This window comes from Canis lupus, chromosome 3 (genome assembly GCF_048164855.1).
Source record: "Canis lupus baileyi chromosome 3, mCanLup2.hap1, whole genome shotgun sequence".
NCBI classification, from domain to species: domain Eukaryota; kingdom Metazoa; phylum Chordata; class Mammalia; order Carnivora; family Canidae; genus Canis; species Canis lupus.
In genome coordinates, this window is record NC_132840.1 from 42,144,141 (window position 1) to 42,165,743 (window position 21,603).

The following is a 21,603-nucleotide window of genomic DNA, read 5'->3' on the forward strand; positions in this document are numbered from 1 at the left end:
TATATATATCCATATTTCAAAAACTTTTTCTTGATAATTTAAAGTTTTTTGCCCAATTTCTTGTCAGCTCTAATTAGATCATCACTGTAGTTTTTATTTTGTAAAGTGCTAGAGAAAAGTTCTAATTAGGTCATCATTATTTTTATCTTGTAATGTGGCTAAGGAAGACCTCTACAAGTAGGGGAGAAATGTCAGCTCTATCATTTTATCATTAGGAAATTTTTATTAAGATTTTATTTATTTATTCATGAGATACACAGAAAGACAGAGACATAGGCAGAGGGAGAAGCAGGCTCCCTATAGGGAGCCCGATGTGGGACTCGATCCCAGGACCCTGGGATCACAACCTGAGTCAAAGGCAGATGCTCAACCACTGAACCACCCAGGTGCTCCCATTAGGAAAACTTTAAACTGAAGTTTCTTTGCATGAATTTTTTCAAGCTTACATTATATGTACAATTTGTAAGGTTATTTTACTTTACTATAAAATATAACCTACAAATTCGCTTAACCCAGCAAGTATTAACTGCAATAACCTCACAGAAATTGGGAGCAAACAAAAAAACAAAGGTCCTGGAGGTATTGTACAATTCCTATTCTCTCAGAAAGTTTCATCCACCGTAGTGAGGCCTTCCTCTATTTAGACGACTACAATTTTAAGTAACCAAAGCAAAAGAAAGAACAGTATTTTTCTCCTTGATGTTGAGAAAAACAGCAAATCTGGGTACCTTCCCCACACCATATCACAGACTATTAGGTTTTTGTGCCAGAGTGAAGGTTAATTGCATGAATATCCTGTTTAGTATTGGAAAGGGGGGTGGGTTGCATTCCTGAAATAGGTGTGCAAACTAAATCAGTCTATATGTAGTTGTTTTAGCATAGCCCCTGTGGAGTTGCTTTGTAAGTCATCAATTGTTCTCTTCAAATCCCCTAGTCACTACATCCCTTAGGTAGCAGCAGTTATCTTCTGCTACCTTTCCTAAAACTATGTCAATCCTGAAAGGTTTCAGGGATGTTTATAAGGCCTTTTATGATAGTCAAAGGCTCCACCAATCCTTAAATGCTTCCTGGCTGTTCCTATATCCTCCACCCTTCACTTGAAGACACCTCAAGTTGCCTTAAAATGTATATTTTTTAAAGATTTTATTTAATTACTCACAAGGGACATAGAGAGGCCCGAGACACAGGCAGAGGGAGAAGCAGGCTCCCTGTGAGGAGTCTGACATGACTGGATCCCAGGACCCAGAAATCACAACCTGAGCCAAAGGCAGATGCTCAACCACTGAGCCACCCAGGCGCCCCTTAAAATGTATTTTAACAGCCAGGATGACACCCTTCTTTTGTTACTTCATTACAAAGTACTATTCATGTGTATCCTTTGTCAGTCATTATGGATTTGCTGGAACACAAGATAAATGGCAGAGAAACACTACCATTGCAAAATGCACCCAATTCAGGAGAGCAGATAAAGAGCTCTGAGGATGGGACGCCTGGGTGGCTCAGCAGTTGAGCCTCTGTCTTTGGCTCAGGGCCTGATCCCAGGGTTCTGGGATGGAGCCCTGCATTGGGCTCCCTGTGAGGAGCCTGTTTCTCCCTCTGCCTATGTCTCTGCCTCTCTCTATCATGAATAAATAAATAAAATCTTTAAAAATTAAAAAAAAAAAAAAGAGCTCTGAGGATGAGAGCAGATGGCCAGAGTTCAGTTATTCTGAGTTCAGTGGCTGAAAGTACACAACTGTTCACAGAACTTGGGCAGGGGATACATACTTAAATTTCGGTAACATGCATTATATTTATACGGAAAATATTTCAGAACTAGAAAGCTAGGAAAGCAGTGTTGCTTAAAGTTATTCTTCTCTTTTCAGATGAATGCTGTCTTTCTGAGAGATCATTATGGGAGGTTACATGTTTATTTTCAAACAGTCAAAACATTTTTAGAATCCTGTTTGGAAAGTCCTTTGCAGACTAAAGCACATTCTTTTGATCATCCCTAAGGATGAGAAATGTCAATATTTTAAACGGGCTTTTATTTTAGACAATCTCCAAAAGTGACATAGAAAAATGGATAATCAAGCCAGTACAAATTATGAATCAAAGTTTAGATGTGATTCTAAAGTAATGGGACTGATGTTCTTCTTATGGTTATCTATAACATATCTCATTAATTGTATATCAATATTTCATTATTACTTTGGAGTATTTCATAGAAGAGAACTTGGAGGGGACTCCTGGGTGGTTCAACGGTTTAGCGTCTGCCTTTGGCTCAGGGCGAGAACCCAGATCCAGGGATTGAGTTCCCACATCGGGCTCCCTGTGAGGAGCCCACTTTTCTTTCTATGTCTCTGCCTCTCTCTCTCTCTGTGTCTCTCATGAATAAATAAATTTTTAAAAATCTAAAAAAAAAGAAGAGAACTTGGAGATGATGCATAATGCCATAACTAAAAGGTAGAGGTAAAAGAAAAAAAACAAAGCATTTAAATTACAATATTCATTATTTACAATGATCCAAAAAACATTACCAACAGCTGTTTATTATCAGCTATTATTGTATCCATTTTAAGGATCTATTTGGCCCAAAATAATAAGCAAGATTTAAAATATGTACATACACATACTCATACATGCACATATATATAGGATAATAGAAGGTTTGTTATTCTATAGAGAAATATATTTAAAGTTTTTTTTTTTAAGTTTTTAAAACATAATTGATATCATTAATGTTTTATCCTATAGCTGGCCGTAAGTACTTAAGTATAATTGTTATGTACAAACCTAACCCTCTTTTTGGTATGCTATCTCCAAGAATGTTTATTTTTCCATTCCCATAACATCAGTCCATATTCAAACTGGTTTGATATTGATAAATGTTAAAATTTTGGTATAAAAGACAAAAGAGAAGTATTTTCAATATATATTGTTTTAAACCTCTATATATTTTACATATTAGAACATAACCTCTAGAAATCCTGGTTTGGGAATAAGGTTTACTTCTCAATTGTCATGTAAAAGCCAAGATTTCTTTCAAAATATTTTCTTTGAAGAAGATATTTTAAGTGATTAAGCAATATATAAAACTAATATATAGTTGATGGTATTGCTCTGATTTTATAAGGTTAGAATGTATTGAGTTTTTTTTTAGTTCTCTAGGAAACAGCTTTATTAAATAACTAAAAGTCCTAGTTTTCTTTTGTCTTCTTAATGTTTAAAACCAGAATCTTTAAATTATGATCAGAAAGAATAATCTTCAGATAGTAATCACAATTATTTAAATATATCAAGCTTGAGAGAACCGGGACATTGGTGGATATAGCAAATGCTTCACCACAATGTACTTTACCATGCTTCAAATTAAGATTTTTTTTTCAAGTTATATCATACAGTAAAGTCACTCAGAATAAAATATACCAATATTGCACCTTAGCTTTCTAAGAAACTCCTCCTTTCTAAGAAACCTGTCTTCATGGCATCTTGAACCTCACTCCAAATACTGTTTATGTTTTAACTGTAGTTGATATAAGTGCATCCTGAAGTTACTGTGAAAGCTGCTTTTTACATTGGTGTAGGCTTTAGCTTTTCACTTCCAGATTTTAACAAAGGACACCATCACCACCCACCCGCCCCCTTCCTCCCCACTCAGTAAAGACAGACAGACTTATAAACTCCCTGCTTACACAGCCTTGTGAATTGACCACAGTTAACAACAAATTTAAATACCTCCAATCATCTTTTAACTTTCAAACTGAGATATCTTGTTTAAAAAAATAAAGGAGGGAAATTTCAAATACCCACATGGTTCTTTCCACCTAAAAGAGTTTAAATAACATCATTTTGCATAATAGTTGCTAATTAATTAATTGCTATTTTTGTTTTATTTATGCAGCATCTTTCTTCTGAGCTTTTTTTCATCACTGTTCATAGTTATCAGTATCTTTTTCTTTTTTAATTTTTTTTCAAGATTTTATTTATTCATGAGAGACCCTCAGAGAGAGAGGCAGAGACTCAGGCAGAGGGAGAAGCAGTCTCCATGCAGGGTGCCTGACGTGGGATTTGATCGTGGGACTAGATCCAGGGACTCCAGGATCACACCCCAGGCCAAAGGCAGGTGCCAAACCACTGAGCCACCCGGGGATCCCCTAGTTATCAGTATCTTAATAGGTAGACGATAGTGGACAGAATTATCATTTTCCCTTTTATAGACAGAGAAACAGAAATAGTTTTAGAAATAAGATCACTCAAAAAAAAAAAAAAAAGAAGAAGAAGAAGAAGATCACTCATTAAGATAGCAAGAGAAAAAGATTGGATTCTTTGTCCCATGCAATGCTCTTTTAAAACTACCTTTCTAATTCTTTAGGTCTTCATATTATTTGTTAATAAATTTAAGTAGCTGAGAAAGTCAAGACAAACAGCCCTGGCTAGAACTACAGATAATTTCCTGCAGAGTGCTATGAACTTCAATCCTACGGCATAACACATCCAAACTATTTTAGTCCTGGATGTCTCCCAAGGGTCTGGTGACAATCATATCAAATTGAGGATCCACAGTGCAGTAAGGACCACACTAAACACACATGCACTCATTTATACTTGGAATTTTTAGATAAGATTTTTGCCTTTTCTCAACCTCCTAATGTTTAAATCCTACTTATCCTTTCAAAACCATGAGCAAATGCTACCTCCTTCAGGAAGGCTCTCTTAATCCTCCCACCCCCTTCTCCTTAATCCCTCAGGGCTAAAAGGAATCTCTCTTCTAAATTCCCAGGAGTACTTTATTGGTATCTTTTATCCCACTTAACATATTTTATTCTATAATGTAATATTTTACGTATTTAAATTCTGCTATTAGTCTGCAAGTTCATCAGGTTAGGATCCATAGTAGATAGTAAGACTTCAATAAAGGGACAGATAAAAAAAAAAAAAAAAAAAAAAAAAAAGGGACAGATAGTACAGGAATAAAAATAAAATGCGCATTTCCACATGGGAAATTACCAAAGAAAATACATGCACTCTTGAAAAGGTATTAGAGGGCTGGATAACAGTACAGGGCTACAAAATAGTTAATGTTATACATGCTAATGAATTAGAAACAGAAATTTCATCTGAAGCACTGGGTTTACCAAGTATTGGCAGTGTTATCAGAAGGACTGATCTGCAAATGGCTATCTTTTGCATATGTAACAGGATTCAAACTCCTTTCCGTGGCTAACAATGATGTATGATCTGTATGATCTGGCCTCAGGCCTACCTCTCCAACCGCATTCCCTGTTCCTCTGCCATGCAAAGTTCCTGTCCAACCATCCAAGCTCTTTTTTTGCCTTGAGGCTTTTGCCTTGGGCCATTCTGCTACCTGGAACACAGTGTTGCCATTCTCCTTTCTATCTACCAACTACCTCATGCTCTTAGACTGGTTCATTATTCAAATCTTATCTTAAAAGACCCATTAGGCATTTCTACCTTAAAATAAGTCACCCTAGGCTTACCAGCTATTATTCCCTACTGAACACTATTTCTTCCTTTATCACATTTTGTATTTTTTGTTTCTTAGCTTGTCTATTATTTGTCTGCTCCATCAGATCCTATGACATGAGAGCAAGAACTACATCTATGCAGTTATCAATGTAGACCTAATACCTGGTATATAGCAGGGTATCAATTCATTTGTTTTATTGAATAATGAAAAATGCCAATTAAATGAATTTAAAATAAAGTATACAGAGGCGCCTGGCTAGCTCCGTGGGTAGAGCATGCAAATCAGCCTGAGGGTCATGAGGTCAAACCTCATGTTGGGCAGGGAAACTACTTAATAAATAAATAAACAAGTAAATAAAATAAAACTGAAGTGTATACATTGACTTCAGTGTCTTAATAAGCTTCAACTTCAAATACTGTAAAGTTAGTTCAAATTCCAGTTGAACTTCTTATGACCTGTGCAGGCTTGAGCAATTTACTTAAATCCTTTAAATCTCAATTTCTTCAAGAAGCAAAAGGACTAAAATTAGTGTCAACTTCTTAGATATATAAGAACTGAATGACAAAGAACTGAATATTTCTCCCTCCCTACTTAGCTATTAAGCACTCAATAAATGCTTGATATTATCATGCATATAAGAATTTCTTTGGTCTCCCATTGGTTATTTGTTCTTTTCCTGGCATCATTTGCCTCACTTAAAGCAACACTTCTATGTTAATGAGGTTATTTTTTGCTTTGTTTTGTTTGGTTTTATAACAACTTTATTAAGGTATAATTGACATGCGTAAACTACGTTGAGGTTGTCTTTTAAATGTCATCTGGGGGTACCTCTGGGTGGCTCAGTCAGTTTAAGGCTCAGGTCATGATCCCAGGGTCCTGGGATTGAGCCCCACATCTGGCCAGGAAGGGCTCCCTGCTCCACAGGGAGCCTGCTTCTCCCTATGCCTCCCTCTCCCCTTGTCTGCCATGCCCCCCTGCTTGTGCTGGCTCTGTGTCTAATTAATTAATTAATTTGATTAAATAAATGTCATCTTGGCCTAAAGAGTCTTCTACAACAGGTGATAAGGAATGCTGATCAGCAACATTATGTATAACTGTCCATGCTATGTGAATACAGGTGTGCCCCAGTTGGGGAATTCTTTAGGAATTACTATGTTTAAATTTATTGAACAAATATTTCATGGGCACCAGCTTGTATCAGGCAGTGTTCTAGAGATCGGGAATGTATCAGTGAATAAAATGGACAAAAATCTCTGCTTTCTGGTAGTTTACATTCTAGTATTATTTCTTATAATACGAAAGGATTTATGATTTTAGGAAATTTGTAAATTTTTTCAAAAAGAAATTATTTTTAAATAGCCATTCACCATGCTTAAAAATCAAGGCTATAGATTCATCTATCACAAAAAGTGAGTACATCTCTAATAAAGACCACCTCTATAATAGGCTTAAAGTGTCCCCAGCAGGATCTCATAGTCATATCCAAGTCATAGCTGTTTCATTACTTTGCAGGTTATTCCGTGAGACAATTCCTGGCTGCAACTTCTCTACTTCCGAAGCTAGCAGTGACAAAAATCAGCTTTCCATCTTTCAAATTTGCGAAGTCCCAGGTCTGAATATAACATGAGGAAATAAATGCTTAGAGAAAAACACGGAAGATGATATAAAGAAAGGAGGGAGGTTTTCACTTGGCTTCAGAATTCCATCAAGTCAAAAAGTATGTGCTTGTTCAATTCTGTTATTTCTCTAGAGTCTGGATAGTGTTTTATCAAACTGTTGGTTGCAACTCATTAGCGGGCCATGAAATCAATTTTGTGGGTCGTGACTAGCATTTTTTTTCCCAGAATAAGAAAAAAAAATCATAGTACAACACATAGTGTGAATCTTGTTTTATGAAACGTGTGTCTCACATGTGTATGTGTCTTGTTACATGTATTTATATACTGAATCTTATATTTCCTATCATGAGTCAAAGATATAAATACCATAGAACCTTCACATGTCCAAGAGGAGTAAGAGGGAGAGGGTAACTCATAGGTGCAAAAAAGAAAATAAGAAATGCAAAAAAGAAAATAAGCTGAGTTTTACAAATCAAATAAAGTTCAATATTAAAACTTCTCCAAAATGTTAATCAGCTTATAGATTTTTATTTTAAGCCTCTGAGGGGACAGTGGGGAGAAGCATTATGACCAGATATACTCACTTTATTTTTTAATACTTTATTTATTTATTCATGAGAGACAGAGAGAGGCAGAGACATAGGCAGAGGGAGAAGTAAGGCTCGTCACAGGGAGCCTGACATGGGATTGGATCCCCAAACTGGGATCACACCCTGATCCAAAGGCAGACGCTCAACCACTGAGCAACCCAAGGGTCTCCAGATATACTCACTTAAAAAAAAAAAGATTTTATTTATTTATTCATAGAGACGGGGGGAGCAGGGGGAGGAGCAGAGACACAGGCAGAGGGAGAAGCAGGCTCCATGCAGGGAGCCCGACGCGGACTCGATCCCCCGTCTCCAGGATCACACCCCCGGCTGCAGGCGGTGCTAAACCGCTGCACCACCGGGGCTGCCCTATACTCACTTTTAATTCAGAAAATTGATCATTTAAAATAAACCTTTTTTTAAAAAACTTCTCTCTGTAAGACATAAAATGTTGTATTCATAAATAAAACTAAGGATATGCTGAATTTATCTTTAGATTCAACTTCTAGCCTTAAAGTACTGTAATCACCATTAACATTTAGCAATCCATGGTCCTCCATCCCCTCACTAAGAGTGTTGATCCCTCCTTCCTTTGTAAAATAATATGTGAATACCTATGGCAAGGATGAGCTTTATGGTAAAACAAAAAAGCAAAACAAAACAAAACAAAAAAATGTTCATACCTAACTGTTGGTAAATTCTGGTTTCCCAATCACAGATTTTAATTCTTAGCTGAAAATTATTTGTAGTGCCATATAAATATTATTTGAAATAGGAGCTCTTATATCAGGAAAGTCATTTCTTAGGATATCAATTCACATCCTTTGAATGTTATTTATTTACATGACTTTAAAAGCAATTAAGACATTTAGGGAACACATTAAACCCCAGATTAATGTGCATTTTTCTCTTGGACTATCTATCATTCAAAGGCTTACCCCTACCCTTTTCCACCCAGGGAGATAAATGTTTCAGAACCAGAGAGGCATATTTCCTTTCTGTCTGTTTCCTTAGAATTCATTTAAACATGCTTATTGAAATTTCCTGTCATGCAATATTTTAGAAAGATTCCCCAAATATATACAGCTTGCAGACTGTAAATATTGAATGACAAGATTGCTACCAAGTTTTCTTCCTTAGGCAAACAATACCACAGTCAAAATCCCCTATATAAACAATTCCAGTCGGTATGTAAATTAGATTAACATAATAAAAGAGTAAGTATAGCTGTTTTCCTCTAAGTCTTTTAAACAAATAGAGGTGAATATTCAAAAACTGTAAATGCCCTGGGGGCATGACAGCTTTTTGTCAGTTGTCAATACTGATCTATAAGAGGACAAGAGGACTGTTGGTCTCCAAAATTAAGTATCACTTTCTCTAAACAACATCCAAATCAGAGGACAAAGAAAACATTTTCCTCTCCAAGGCAGAGTGTTCAAAAAAATTTGAATTCCTAAGTAATCTCACAAGTTAAACTGATAAGACTATCAGAGACACAAATTTCATGGCTTTTTTCTTTAAAGATTTTATTTATTTATTCCTGAGAGACACAGAAAGGAGAGACATAGGCAGAGGGAGAAGCAGGCTCCTGCAAGGAGCCCAAAGCAGGACTCCATCCCAGACCCCAGCATCACGCCCTGAGCCAAAGGCAGACACTCAACCACTGAGCCATCCAGGCATCTCTCATTTCATGGCTTTTTTGAGACCAATTTCCTATTCTTAAGAAGGAAAGACATATCAAAACTAAATATGACTCTCTATAAACAGCTGCAAAATCAGGACACTAAATGTAAAGTCATCTAAGCTAATACACAAAGATTCATTTCCTTAGGCTTCAACAGAACTCTCTAGGCCATGATTTGGCATAAAATATTCTACAAAAAAAAAAAGAAGGATAAATATCAGAAGTAGTCGCCACCCTTTGAGCAGCCTCACAGGTGAAGGGTGAGTGAGACGGTCTCAGGCTGAAATTTTACTCCTATTTAGCTACCTAAAGGGTGGCAAAGTAATCAGGTCTCCGGGGAACCAGCTAATTTAATAGGGTGGAACTAGTTAAAAAAATTAGAATTTTGATCTTGTTTTAAACTTCCGGGGTTTTATCTCCTTTGTATTAAATGAAAATAAACACTTCTATATTGATTATTTTAAATTTACAGTATTGGCTCCCATAAGAATTAGAAGCCTTAACCACAGTTTTCTGTTCATATATCTATATAAGTAGATATATGAAACCCATTAGTTTAATACCAAGAGCTAGTAAATTTTCTTTTATAAGAATTCCTTTCATTCCTGCTTAGTGGTTAAAACATAGACTTTGGAATCATATAGACTTGAGCTGAATGCTTGACTATTTTCTAGTTCAAGCAACCATGAGCAAGTTGCTTAATCTAATCTATCAATTAAAAAATGGGAATATTAATCAGTATCTACTAGACAGGGTTGTTATGGATATCGAATAGAACAATGTATAAAAAAAAGTGGTAGCTCAAAGAAGACAGAAAAGAAATGACCTCCACAGGAGGAAGAAAGGGGAGGGAAAAACAGGATAAGGAAAAGGGAAAGGGAAAGAAAAGAAGAAAGAGGTAGGGGGAAACAGGAAAGGGGGAAGGGCAAAGAAAGCAGAAAGAGAGATATCCATTGTAATAAATTTCAATGGATACTGTATGATACCATACTGTACTTGGATACTGTATGATACCATACTGTACTTGGCAAACATAAACACATAACCCTGTTTGTGTCTCATTCTCCACCATTTTCCTCCAGCCTTCACCTGAGCAATCAGCCCCCCAAAAACAAACAAACAAATAAACAAAAAAAAAACATACAATCATGCTGACTGAGTTTCACTTTAAATTCATGACAACAGGGGCACCTGGGGCATCTGGGTGGCTCAGTGATCAAAGGATCCTGGGACTGAATCCCACACCATGCTCCCTGCAGGGAGCCTGCTTCTCCCTCTGCCTTTGTCTCTGCCTCTTTCTGCATCTCTCATGAATAAATAAATAAAATATTTATAAATAAATAAATACATAAATAAATACATAAATTTATGACTACAATTGGCAACTAGTTTAAAAATAAAGGAAAAATTTCTTTTCTGGCATTGATTAATTCAGTTGCTCAATTACAACAAAGAACCTAAGTGCTTTCCATCTTTTTCCTCTGCTAGCCTCAAGGCCAAAAGATGACAACTGCAAGTATGATATGCAGACCTAACAATGTCTATAGCAGAAAAGGAACTCTTTCTTCCCCAGAGATCCTTGTCAGTAAAGAAAACCCTTCCTAGAAACGCAGAACAACGTTCCCCTTCTTTCTCACTGGACAAATGGTATCACTTGACCATGTCTTTATTAGTCTCTGGCAGGGTGAATGAAACAATCATAGCTGGATTAAATCAATCAAGTTTCACCCCCATGAAGCTGGAATGGGATTTTCATTAATACACATAGCTATAAGGATGACAGGAGATACCTGCGGAATCATACTTGCAGAAGAGAATTATATTGGCAGAAAACACCAGATTGGACAAAAAGGGACATAAACAGTACAAAATGAAAAGAGGTATTTGGATCTTCCAAACTTCCACAAGCAAGAAGCTGACTAAGAAAACTACTGAGCTGGAAACATGTGCCATCTTTCACAAGACAGGAAAAATTTGGAGGATAGAAATAACCCAGAAGGTGGAGACAAGATCATGGAAACTTGGGATCCCTGGGTGGCTCAGCAGTTTGGCACCTGCCTTTGGCCCAGGGTGTGATCCTGGAGTCCAGGGATGGAGTCCCATGTCGGGCTCCCTGAGTGGAGCCTGCTTCTCCCTCTGCCTGTGTCTCTGCCTCTCTCTCTCTCTCTGTGTCTTTCATTAATAAATAAATCAAAAAAAAAAAAAAAGATCATGGAGACTTATTCTCAGGCATTGAGCTCTAATCACAGAATGCCAACCTGTGCATAACTGGATTTCAGAATTGCTATCAACCACTAACTCTTATGTGATTCCCTTATTGTACCTTTTTGAATAAGAGTGTATAACAGTTACCTTATGCTATCCTCCATTACATGTTGGGTGTGCGCAAAAGAAGATAATTTGTCTGTTTAGTTCACAGGTCTTCAGATCAAGAACTGCACTTAAGGAGCTATACTTTTGGACCTACATCTGAGAAGTCTTATCTATACCTGAACTTGATTTCTATGATGAGATTCTGAACTTTGAGGTGATGGTGTAATGAAATGAGACTTTTGGGAACCTTAGGAGGAAGTGAGTACATTTTGTATGCAGGAGCAACATGGATCCTAGGGGACCACAAAGTGGACTGGGGTAGCCAGCCACCAAGATGGTCTCTACCGATCCCCACCTTCTGGTATTCATATTCTTATATAGTACACTCCTACATTGTATTGGGTTGTTCTGTGTGACCAATAGACTCAGCAGAAGTGATAGCATAGGATGAGGCTAGGTCACAAAAGATATTGTGGTTTCTGCCTTGCTTTCTCTCTCGATCTGGGGAGCCACCTGCCACATCATAAGGACACATAAATACTCCTGTGGAGAGGCCTACATGGCAAGGAACTAAACTCTCCTACAAACAGCACATGTGAGTGAACACTAATCAAGGCTTCAGATGAATGTAGCCCAGTCAACAGCTTATCTGCAGGTTCATGGGGGATTCTGAGCAAGAACCACCAAGCCATGCCCCATATGAATCCCTGATCCACAGAAACAGTGAGAAAATAAGTATTTGCTTTTTTTTTTTTAAGATTTTATTTATTTATTCATGAGAGACACTGAGAGAGAGGCAGAGACACACAGGCAGAGTAAAAAGCAGGCTCTACGCAGGGAGCCTGATGCAGGACTCAATCCCGGGACTCCAGAACCATGCCTTGGGCCGAAGGCAGACCCTAAACCGCTGAGCCACCCAGGGATCCCCAAGTATTTGTTATTATAAGATGCTGAATTTGAAGATAACGCAGTAATAGATAATAATTAGGCAGCCTGAGTGGTCCAGCGGTTTGGCGCCACCTTCAGCCTGGGGTATGATCCTGGAGACCAGGGATCCAGTCCCACGTCAGGCTCCCTGCATGAAGCCTGCTTCTCCCTCTGCTTGTGTCTCTGCCTCTCTGCCTGTCATGAATAAATAAATAAAATCTTCGAAAAGAAAAAGATAATAATTAGAGGTAGTTATTATAAATTCTGTATCCATTTTTTCCTAAGACTGTCTGTTCTGAGAAGCTCTCAAAATCAGTTATCAAAAAAGTACTGGAAGGGTATCTGGTTGGTTCAGTTGGTAGAGCAAGTAACTCTTGATCTTGAGGTCATGAGTTTGAGCCCCACCTTAGGTGTAGAGTGTACCTTTAAAAAATTAAGTTAAATTAAAATTTAAAGGTACTATGGACCCTTCTGAAAGAAAATAACACAAAATGGTTGGAAAAAAATCTTCACTTGCCACAAAAGAGAAAAAAAAATAAAATATCAAAGTAATGACTAGACATTAAAGATCTCTGTTCTTTGTTCATCTTCTATTATTCAAATAATTAATATTAAAGGTATAGAAGTATTGGGGGACCGGGGTGGCTCAGTTGGTTCAGCTTCTGACTCTTTATTTCAGCCATGGTCATGATCTCAGGGTTGTGGGATTGAGCCCTGCGCCAGGCTCCAGGCTCACTGCAGTCAGCTTGCTCCTCTTCTTCTGTTCTTCCCCGACACCCCCCCCCCCACTTGTGCTGTCCTTCTCTCATAAATAAATAAATAAATAAATAAATAAATAAATAAATAAATAAATAAAATCCTTTTTAAAAAGTATATAAATATGGGATCCCTGGGTGGCGCAGCGGTTTAGCGCCTGCCTTTGGCCCAGGGCGCGATTCTGGGGTCCCGGGATCGAATCCCACGTCGGGCTCCCGGTGCATGGAGCCTGCTTCTCCCTCTGCCTGTGTCTCTGCCTCTCTCTCTCTCTCTCCTCTGTGTGACTATCATAAATAAATAAATAAAAATTAAAAAAAATTTTTAAAGTATATAAATATTTAATCAGTATGTCCCACTGAAAGGTTTAATTCAGTTGTGAGTGCCAGTGAGAAAGTTATTGGGGATGAGGAAGGAATAGAAGGGGTAGGTGAAAAGAAAGATGATATTACAGAACAGTACAGTGTAGTAGTTAAGAGCATGGGCTCTGAAGGCACACTGCATGGGTTCAAATTCTGGTTGAGTAACTTTCTTCATTTGTAAAATGGGAATAATTATGTCCCCTCCCCCACCCTCCCTCATAAGATTATTGTAAGGAATAAATACATGTAAATTGCATATGAGAGCATGTAGCACCTAGCAAGTACTTAATAAATCACTTTTATTATCCTGAGAATGTGGATGGGATGAAAATGTATAGACATATTCACAAAGAAGATTCAGTCACAGTCTTACTTAGCAGATTATGCTGCTTCAATTTCCCTTCAGAACACTTCAGGAGACTGGAAAGAGAAGCCCTGATCCAACTGGGAGGCAATTAAAACTATAGTAAGTGGCACCTCTGTTTGTTTTCAGCACTTTTTTATATACATCAGTAGAAAACCTGATGGGCACTTGACTATGCTCCAGGTTTTGAAAACTATGTCTACTATGTACAGAGTGACCAAATAATTTGTTATCCAAACTGGGACACTTCTAAGAACAAAACAAGCCCTAGATATATTTGAAAAGTAGGCTTAAACTGGAACCGTTCAGGTCAAGTAGCAATGGACATTTGGTCACTGTGACTACAGCACAAGTGCAAAGAAAGAGGCAATACACATGAAATCAAACAGTATTTTGCGACTATGCACAAAAATGAAGAAACGGTATCTACTCTTTTTTTTTCTTTTTTGTTAAGATTTAATTTATTCATGAGAGACACAGAGAAAGAGGCAGAGACATAGGCAGAGGGAGAACCAGGTTCCCTGGGGGAGCTGGATGCAAGACTCAATCCCAGGACCCCGGGATCATGCCCTGAGCCAAAGGCAGAGGCTCAACCACTTAGCCACGTAGGCATCCCTGGTGTCTACTACTGATAATTGTCTTGCCAGAATTTGAAAAGCCAATCTACTTATATTGAAATAATTCCTATCAGACATTGCCAAACCCTTATAATAATATCTATATAACAATTATTCAGAGGGGTGCCTGAGTGGCTCAGTTGATTGAGCATCTGGCACTTGGTTTCAGCTCAGGTCATGGTCTCAGGGTTGAGATCAAGCCTCACATCAAGCTCTATGCTCAGATATATCCTTGATATTCTCTCTCCTTCTCTCCTCCGCTCAGGCTCTCTCTCTCTCTCTCTCTCTCTCTCAGATAAATAAATAAATAAAATCTTTAAGAAAAATTACCCATAATAAAAATACATCTCAGAAACTCTTGGCCTTGTTGACTACACTTATCTTCTCAAAAGTTCCTCTTGCTTGCTTTCTGTGGTGGTACTCCTCCTGATTTATGCTTGATTTTTTTTCACTTTTCTTTTATGGGCTCTTCTTCCTTTTCCCATCTCTGAAATTTCCTTGGCTTTCTCATCCCACACACTCCCATTTGCTTTGCAGAGCTTACACACTTTCATTGCTTGAACTATCACACTTGAATGCTGATGACTACCAAATCTTTATTTGTAGTCTTGATTTCTCTCTTAGGTTCTGGACCTGAGTGGTCCAATACCATATCCATTAGCCACATGTGGCTAGGGAGCACTTGAAATGTGGCTAGTGCAAACTGAGATGTCTATAAGAATAAAATACACACCATATTTCAAAGACTTAGAAAAAAATGAATGGAAAATATCTCAAATTTTTTCATATACATGTTGAAATGACAACATTTTTAGCAATACTGAGCTAAATAAAATGTATCGTTAAAATCAATTTATCTATTTGTTTACTTTTTATTTATTTTTTTTCTTTTAAGATTTTAATTATTCATGAGAGAGAGAGAGGCAGAGACACAGGCAGAGGGAGAAGCAGGCTCCACGCAGGGAACCCGACATGGGACTCGATCCCGGTTCTCCAGGATCACACCCCGGGCTGAGGGCGGCACTAAACCGCTGAGCCAACCAGGCTGCCCTGTTTACTTTTTAAAATGTAGTTATTAAACATTTTAAAGTACATACATACTTCACATTTATAGCTCACACTATATAACTATTAGACAGCACTGCTCTAAACTCTTATCTTCTACTAATTATCTCTGGTCAGAAGTTCTACCAGCACCTCCAATTCAGTATGTGAAAAACTAAACTCATCTTCTCCTTTCAGTCCATTTTCCACAATGATGACAAGAGTGATATTGCTAAAATACATATCCAGTCACATCATTTCCCTGCTCAAAATTCTACAATAGTCACTTTCAGGATAAAGATAATAATAATCTAAACCTCTCAATTGCTACCTTCAAGGGCTTACAATGTCTGCCTCTCTTACCCTTACAATTGAAAATTCCTAGAAGGCTGGGACTATGCCTTTCAATCAGAAAACAGGAAAAGGCATTTCAAAGATAGAACTCATTAAATAAAATGTTTTTAATATGTGTTAAAGTGTTTTGGGTATATTTAATCCTTACAACAACCACATAGGGAAGGTATTATTATTCTCATTTTACAGATGAGGAAATAAGAAATTAGCTCAAAGTCACACAACTGGTATATAATGGAGTTCATGATGTGTCCTGAGAATAATAATATAGTCTCATGGAGCTGGAGCGTGGAGTACAAATGAAACTAGAAGGTAAGTTGGAGCCAGATCATGGCACACCTAAAACTTTCCTGAAGAGTTGCATTTTCTTCTATAAACAATGAGGGTTTTCTTAAAATCAGAGAGTGATTGTCATGCTCTGATATTTAAGGATATAACTTGAGTAGTCATGGGGATGACTAAAAGCAAGAGACTAGAGAATGTTCCTCCATCTGTATTCTCCCAACATTTCCTCCAGACATTAAAAATTTTTATTTAGGAGTTACCATGAACTCTTTCTCCCTTATTATTTTTTTAAGGTTTTATTTATTTATGTGAGACAGAAAGAGAAAGAGAGGCAGAGGGAGAAGTAGGCTCCTGCAAGGAGCCAGGTGCAGGACTCGATCCCAGACCCCAGGATCACGCCTTGAACCAAAGGCAGAGGTTCAAGTGCTGAGTCACCCAGGCGTCTCCTCTTTCTCTTTTATTGATCAGACCCTTAGTCCTTCCAATGTTACCTCCTGAATCCTTCTCCAATTCATCCCCTCTCTCCAATCCCACTGCCAATTATTTGAACCACATCTTCATCATTTTTAGGATAACTGAAATAGCCCTTCTACCTTCACTCTTACTCCATCTAGTATACCCTTTACATGCCCTTAAATAGATTGTTCCAACATTTTACTCTGATCATGCCAATCGTTAAGTTGAAACCCATCAGTGACTCCTTATCATCTGCAGGCTCTTTAGCACAATATTCAGGAATCTTCATGATTTTCCCTTTTCTAGCTCTCTAATATCAACTCCAGCCACTCCCCCACCTCCTACTTCAGTCATATTAAACTATACGCTGCTCCTTATGTGTCCTCTGTGTCTTTGCTCATGCTGTGTTCTCTGCCTAGAACTCTGTTCCTCTTTTCATCCACCTAATAGCAGTTATCATTATTCAAGACAGCTCAAGCATTATTTCCTTTGGGAAACTTTCTTATACTCCTTGTCTTTTCCAGACAGAGTTAGGTAAGTCTACTCTGCACTCCTGCAACATTCTACAAGTATTTATAATTTATCACATTATATTTTAACTATGGATTTTCTTGAATAAGTCACCCATCAGAGTGGGGCTGTGCCTTACTGATTCCTTCATTTAACCAATATATATGGAGCATGACTTCCCCTTCCCCACCTTCACCATCACCCCCCAACCTTCACCCCACTCCCCACCCAAGGAATGTTTAGCTGGGCGCCAGTGATACAATAGTGAGCAAAACAGAAGAAAATCCCTGACCTTGTGGAGTTAACATTGTAAAAGTGGAGCCTACCTTATTTACCCCTGCAGTTCCAGTGCCCAGCCCCTGATGAACTAATAGGATACGGTTAGAAAAGTGGATGGGCCTACCAGCCAGTCTTTTCAATAGTCTCTCCCTGTCAGGCTCTTCCGCCGGATCTTTTCCTTTTATCTATGTTCCCTTTTAATTTTCTCTCATGTGTTCATCAAAGCACGTCCATGTAATCCAAAACGAGCCATACTGGACCTGGACTAAATTTCTAAGCAAAGTTCTATTTTTATTCTATATCTTTTCTTTCTTCCTGTTTTCTTGTCACACACTATTCCCCATTTCCCTTGAGACCAAGTACCCTCCATCCAACTACAGTACCAAGTACCCACTATCTAGAAGTAGTTAGGCATCGTAGTATCCCAAAGTATCCCAGGTCCTAATTTACTCCTCCCTAATTTTCTGCAATGCCCCTGAAGTCAGAACTAGCTGCTCAGTAATATCTTCTGTATTGGAAAGCTTCACATTTTCTCATTTCCCATCCACTGAGACCTCTTAAATGCTCTACCTCTACCATTAGTACCTATCACCCTGGAATCTTGAATTTAATTATTTTCCTCGCTAGCATTTTCCAGAGTCTAGAACTGTTCAACACAGTATTAATAAATGAGTAAATGAGGGGCACCTGGATGGCTCAGTTAGTTAACCATCTGCCTTAGATTCAGGTCATGATCCCAGAGTCCTAGGATTGGGCCTGCATCCGCTCCCTGCTTAGCGGGGAGTCTGCTTCTCCCTCTGCCCCTCTCCTCTGCTCATGCTCTCTCTCTCTCAAATAAATAAGTAAAATCTTAAAAAAGAAAAATGAGTAAATGAATAAACATACATTTATTTATACTGTTAAATATAGTTAATACTCAAACAACACTGGGGTTAGGAGCACCCACCTCAAAGCCATTGAAAATTTGGGTATAACTTCTGACATACCCAAAACTTAACTACTAACAGTCTCCTGTTGACAGGAGACCTACTTACCAATAATATAAACAGTCAATAAACATCTATTTTGTATTATGTATTATATATTATATTCTTACAATAAAGTAAGCTAGAAAAAAGAAAATGTTATTAAGAAAATCATAAGGAAGGGATGTCTGGGTGGTTTGGTCAGTTAAGTGTCTGTCTTTGGCTCCAGCTCCAGTAGTGATTCCAGGATCCTGGGATGGAGCCCCCATGTCCCCTGCTCAGTGGGGGGTCTGCTTCTCCCTCTCCCTCTGCCTCAGCTGCCCTGCTGTTGGTCTCTCTATTTCTCTCCCTCTCTCTCTCTCAAATAAAATCTTTTTCTTTTTTTAAAGATTTTATTTATTTATTTATTCATGAAAGACTGAGAGACAGAGAGAGAGAGAGAGCCAGAGGGAGAAGCAGGCTCCATGCACCGGGAGCCTGACGTGGGATTCGATCCCGGGTCTCCAGGATCGCGCCCTGGGCCGAAGGCAGGCGCCAAACCGCTGCGCCACCCAGGGATCCCCTCAAATAAAATCTTTAGCAATTTTTAAAAAATATTTATTTATTTATGATAGAGAGAGAGAAGGGGAGAGAGGCAGAGACATGGGCAGAGGGAGAAGCAAGCTCCATGCCTGGAGCCGGATGCGGGACTCGATCCCGAGACTTCAGGATTGTGCCCTGGGCCAAAGGCAGGCGCCAAACCGCTGAGCCACCCAGGGATCCCAGCAATTTTTTTTTCTAAAGATTTTATTTATTTATTCATGAGCGACACACAGAGAGAGGCAGGCAGCGACATAGGCAGAGGGAGAAGCAGGCTCCATGTGGGACTTGATCCTGGTCTCCAGGATCACACCCTGGGCTGAAGGCAGATGCTCAACTGCTGAGCCACCCAGGTATCCCTCAAATAAAATCTTTTAAAAAAAAATCATAAGGAAGAGAAAACACATTTATAGTACTGTATGGAAAAAAAAATGTGCCTATTCGTGGACCCGTGCAATTCAAAGCCTGTTGTTCCCGGTCAACTGTATATCCTCTCTCCCTAAATTCAGCTGTATGACTTCCATCCTTCTCCTCTACATTGTAGAGAGATCTACAAAAAGAGGCTACCGGAAGTACCCACTGTGGACCAAAGGTTATGAAAGTTGCTTCTTTAAAAGTGCTAGAATGGGAATTTAAATTTTAAAAGTGTGTTTCCGTATCCCAGGTCGTGTCACATCTGAATGTGTACTCTTAATATGTGGCTTTTTGCATTGTTTGTAAATTCAGCTGACCTGAGTGAATGAGGTATGTATCAGAATGGTGTTTCTACAGGACATCTATCTAAGTGGGTCCTTTCTCCAGGATGTAACTGAGCCAGCCAATGGCATGGTGTTCTTGAGATTTTTGTCAAGAAAAGACAGGGCTGGAACTCAGCAGCCAACATCCAAGTCCGATTTAAGTACCCTGTGGAGCATGTATTTGAGAGCAGGGAGGAGAGGGGATTTCTGCATGAATACCAAAAAAAAACAAAAAAACAAACCCATAAACTTTCTAAAGGGCACGGTTGTAAGAGGTCTTCCAGGTCACCTGGATTCTCTGGGCCATGCATAAGAAGGAAATGGACCCCCGATACTCCCCGCAGAGAACCCTTCCCCTGGGACAGACGGATTCGCCAGACTCCCCTCCCCCCACGGACTGCACCTCTGCGCAGTGTGCATGCAGGCGCGGCGGCAGCGACTGCTCCCAGAGCCAGCCCTCTCAACCTCTCCTCTCCCAGCCAAACTCCAGAGATGTCCAAGATTCTCAGGCAGGGGTTTTCCGATCTGCCCCTGAGGCAAGGCGGGCGGGCCCGGGCTGCGATGTCGAGAATTCGATGTCCGAGCGACCTCCTCGCAGGAGTGGATCGAGTTAAATATAACCGCGCGAATGGAATGGCGCTAAAAATAAGGCAACAGCTGGCGCGTCCACAGCCCTGTCCCGGGAAGGAGGGCGGGGGACTGAGGGGTCCTGCGCCTGAAGGGCTCCCCCTCCACACACTCCCCTCCCCCACCCCCTCAGCGACCCGGGGCCGGAAGGCAGCGGCGTCCGCAGGGCCGGGCCCGGAAGGCCAGCGAGGTGGGCGCGAGCTGCTCTGGGCCCGAGACGCCTCCACCTGCGGGCGTCCCAGGGACTGGACTCCGGGGCCGCTCGGTGGCCTCAGCGACAACTTTACTGAGGAACCGCAAACCCCGGGCGAACTTGCCTGGACGTGACAAGGTGGAAAGGCTGGCGCTGAGCTCACGCCCGCCCCGCCGCCAGAGGGAGCTGAGTGCGAGAGGCGGGAGGCGGACCCTCCTCGCCCGGGACGCAGCCGCAGGGGCACCTGAGGGGGGCGGCCTCGCGCGCGCAGACACGCGCGACTCCCGCGGCGAGCGGCGCTTTCCCACAAGCCCCCGGCGGCGCGCGCCCCTCGGCCCTGCGCGCCCGCCGGCGTCAGCGCCCCGACCATCCAGGCAACGATTGAAACGTTTCCAACACGGGCTATTTATTCGCTCCCAATAAATCGATCGGCAGTGATTAAAAAAAAATCGATAGGGCCTGGGTGGGCGAGTCGCTCGCGGGGAGACCAAGGTGTTTCCGCCCTGCTCCCGGGGCGGGCGCGGGCCTGGGAGAGGCGGGTCCCGCCCGGACCACACCCGAGGGCTGGTCACCTGGGCGCGCGGGCCCCGGGCGGCGAGGGGCGCGCGCCCGCCGCCTGCTTTCCCCGGGCCCCTGTTGCCTCGCGGTCTGGCGCGCGGGGCAGGCGGGGGCCGCCGGGGACCGCCGGCGGCCGCAGCGCCGCTCCGAGGCTTTTGTTGCTCCACGGCGGGCTGAATGGGGGTTTTGTAAAGTGGGACAGATAAAAACGAGCAGCATCATATTGTTTGACAGAATGATCCCATATGATGAAGTGTCGGCTCCGAAGGGGGTGAAAATGGTGAATTCCTAAAAACCCAGCCCTGGGCTCCTCCGCAAGC

General features: G+C 40.3%; 1 long non-coding RNA gene across 1 annotated transcript in view; it reads left to right on the forward strand.

The window, feature by feature from the left end:
• The window catches only part of LOC140624826 (uncharacterized), a 32,049-nt gene extending 19,937 nt beyond the window's left edge, over nucleotides 1-12,112 (forward strand). Inside the window, exons 3-4 of the long non-coding RNA XR_012024261.1 lie at nucleotides 6,983-7,187; nucleotides 11,773-12,112. This is a non-coding gene — a long non-coding RNA (uncharacterized lncRNA). The remainder of the gene's footprint in view (nucleotides 1-6,982; nucleotides 7,188-11,772) is intronic.
• Nucleotides 12,113-21,603: the final 9,491 nt, after the last annotated feature.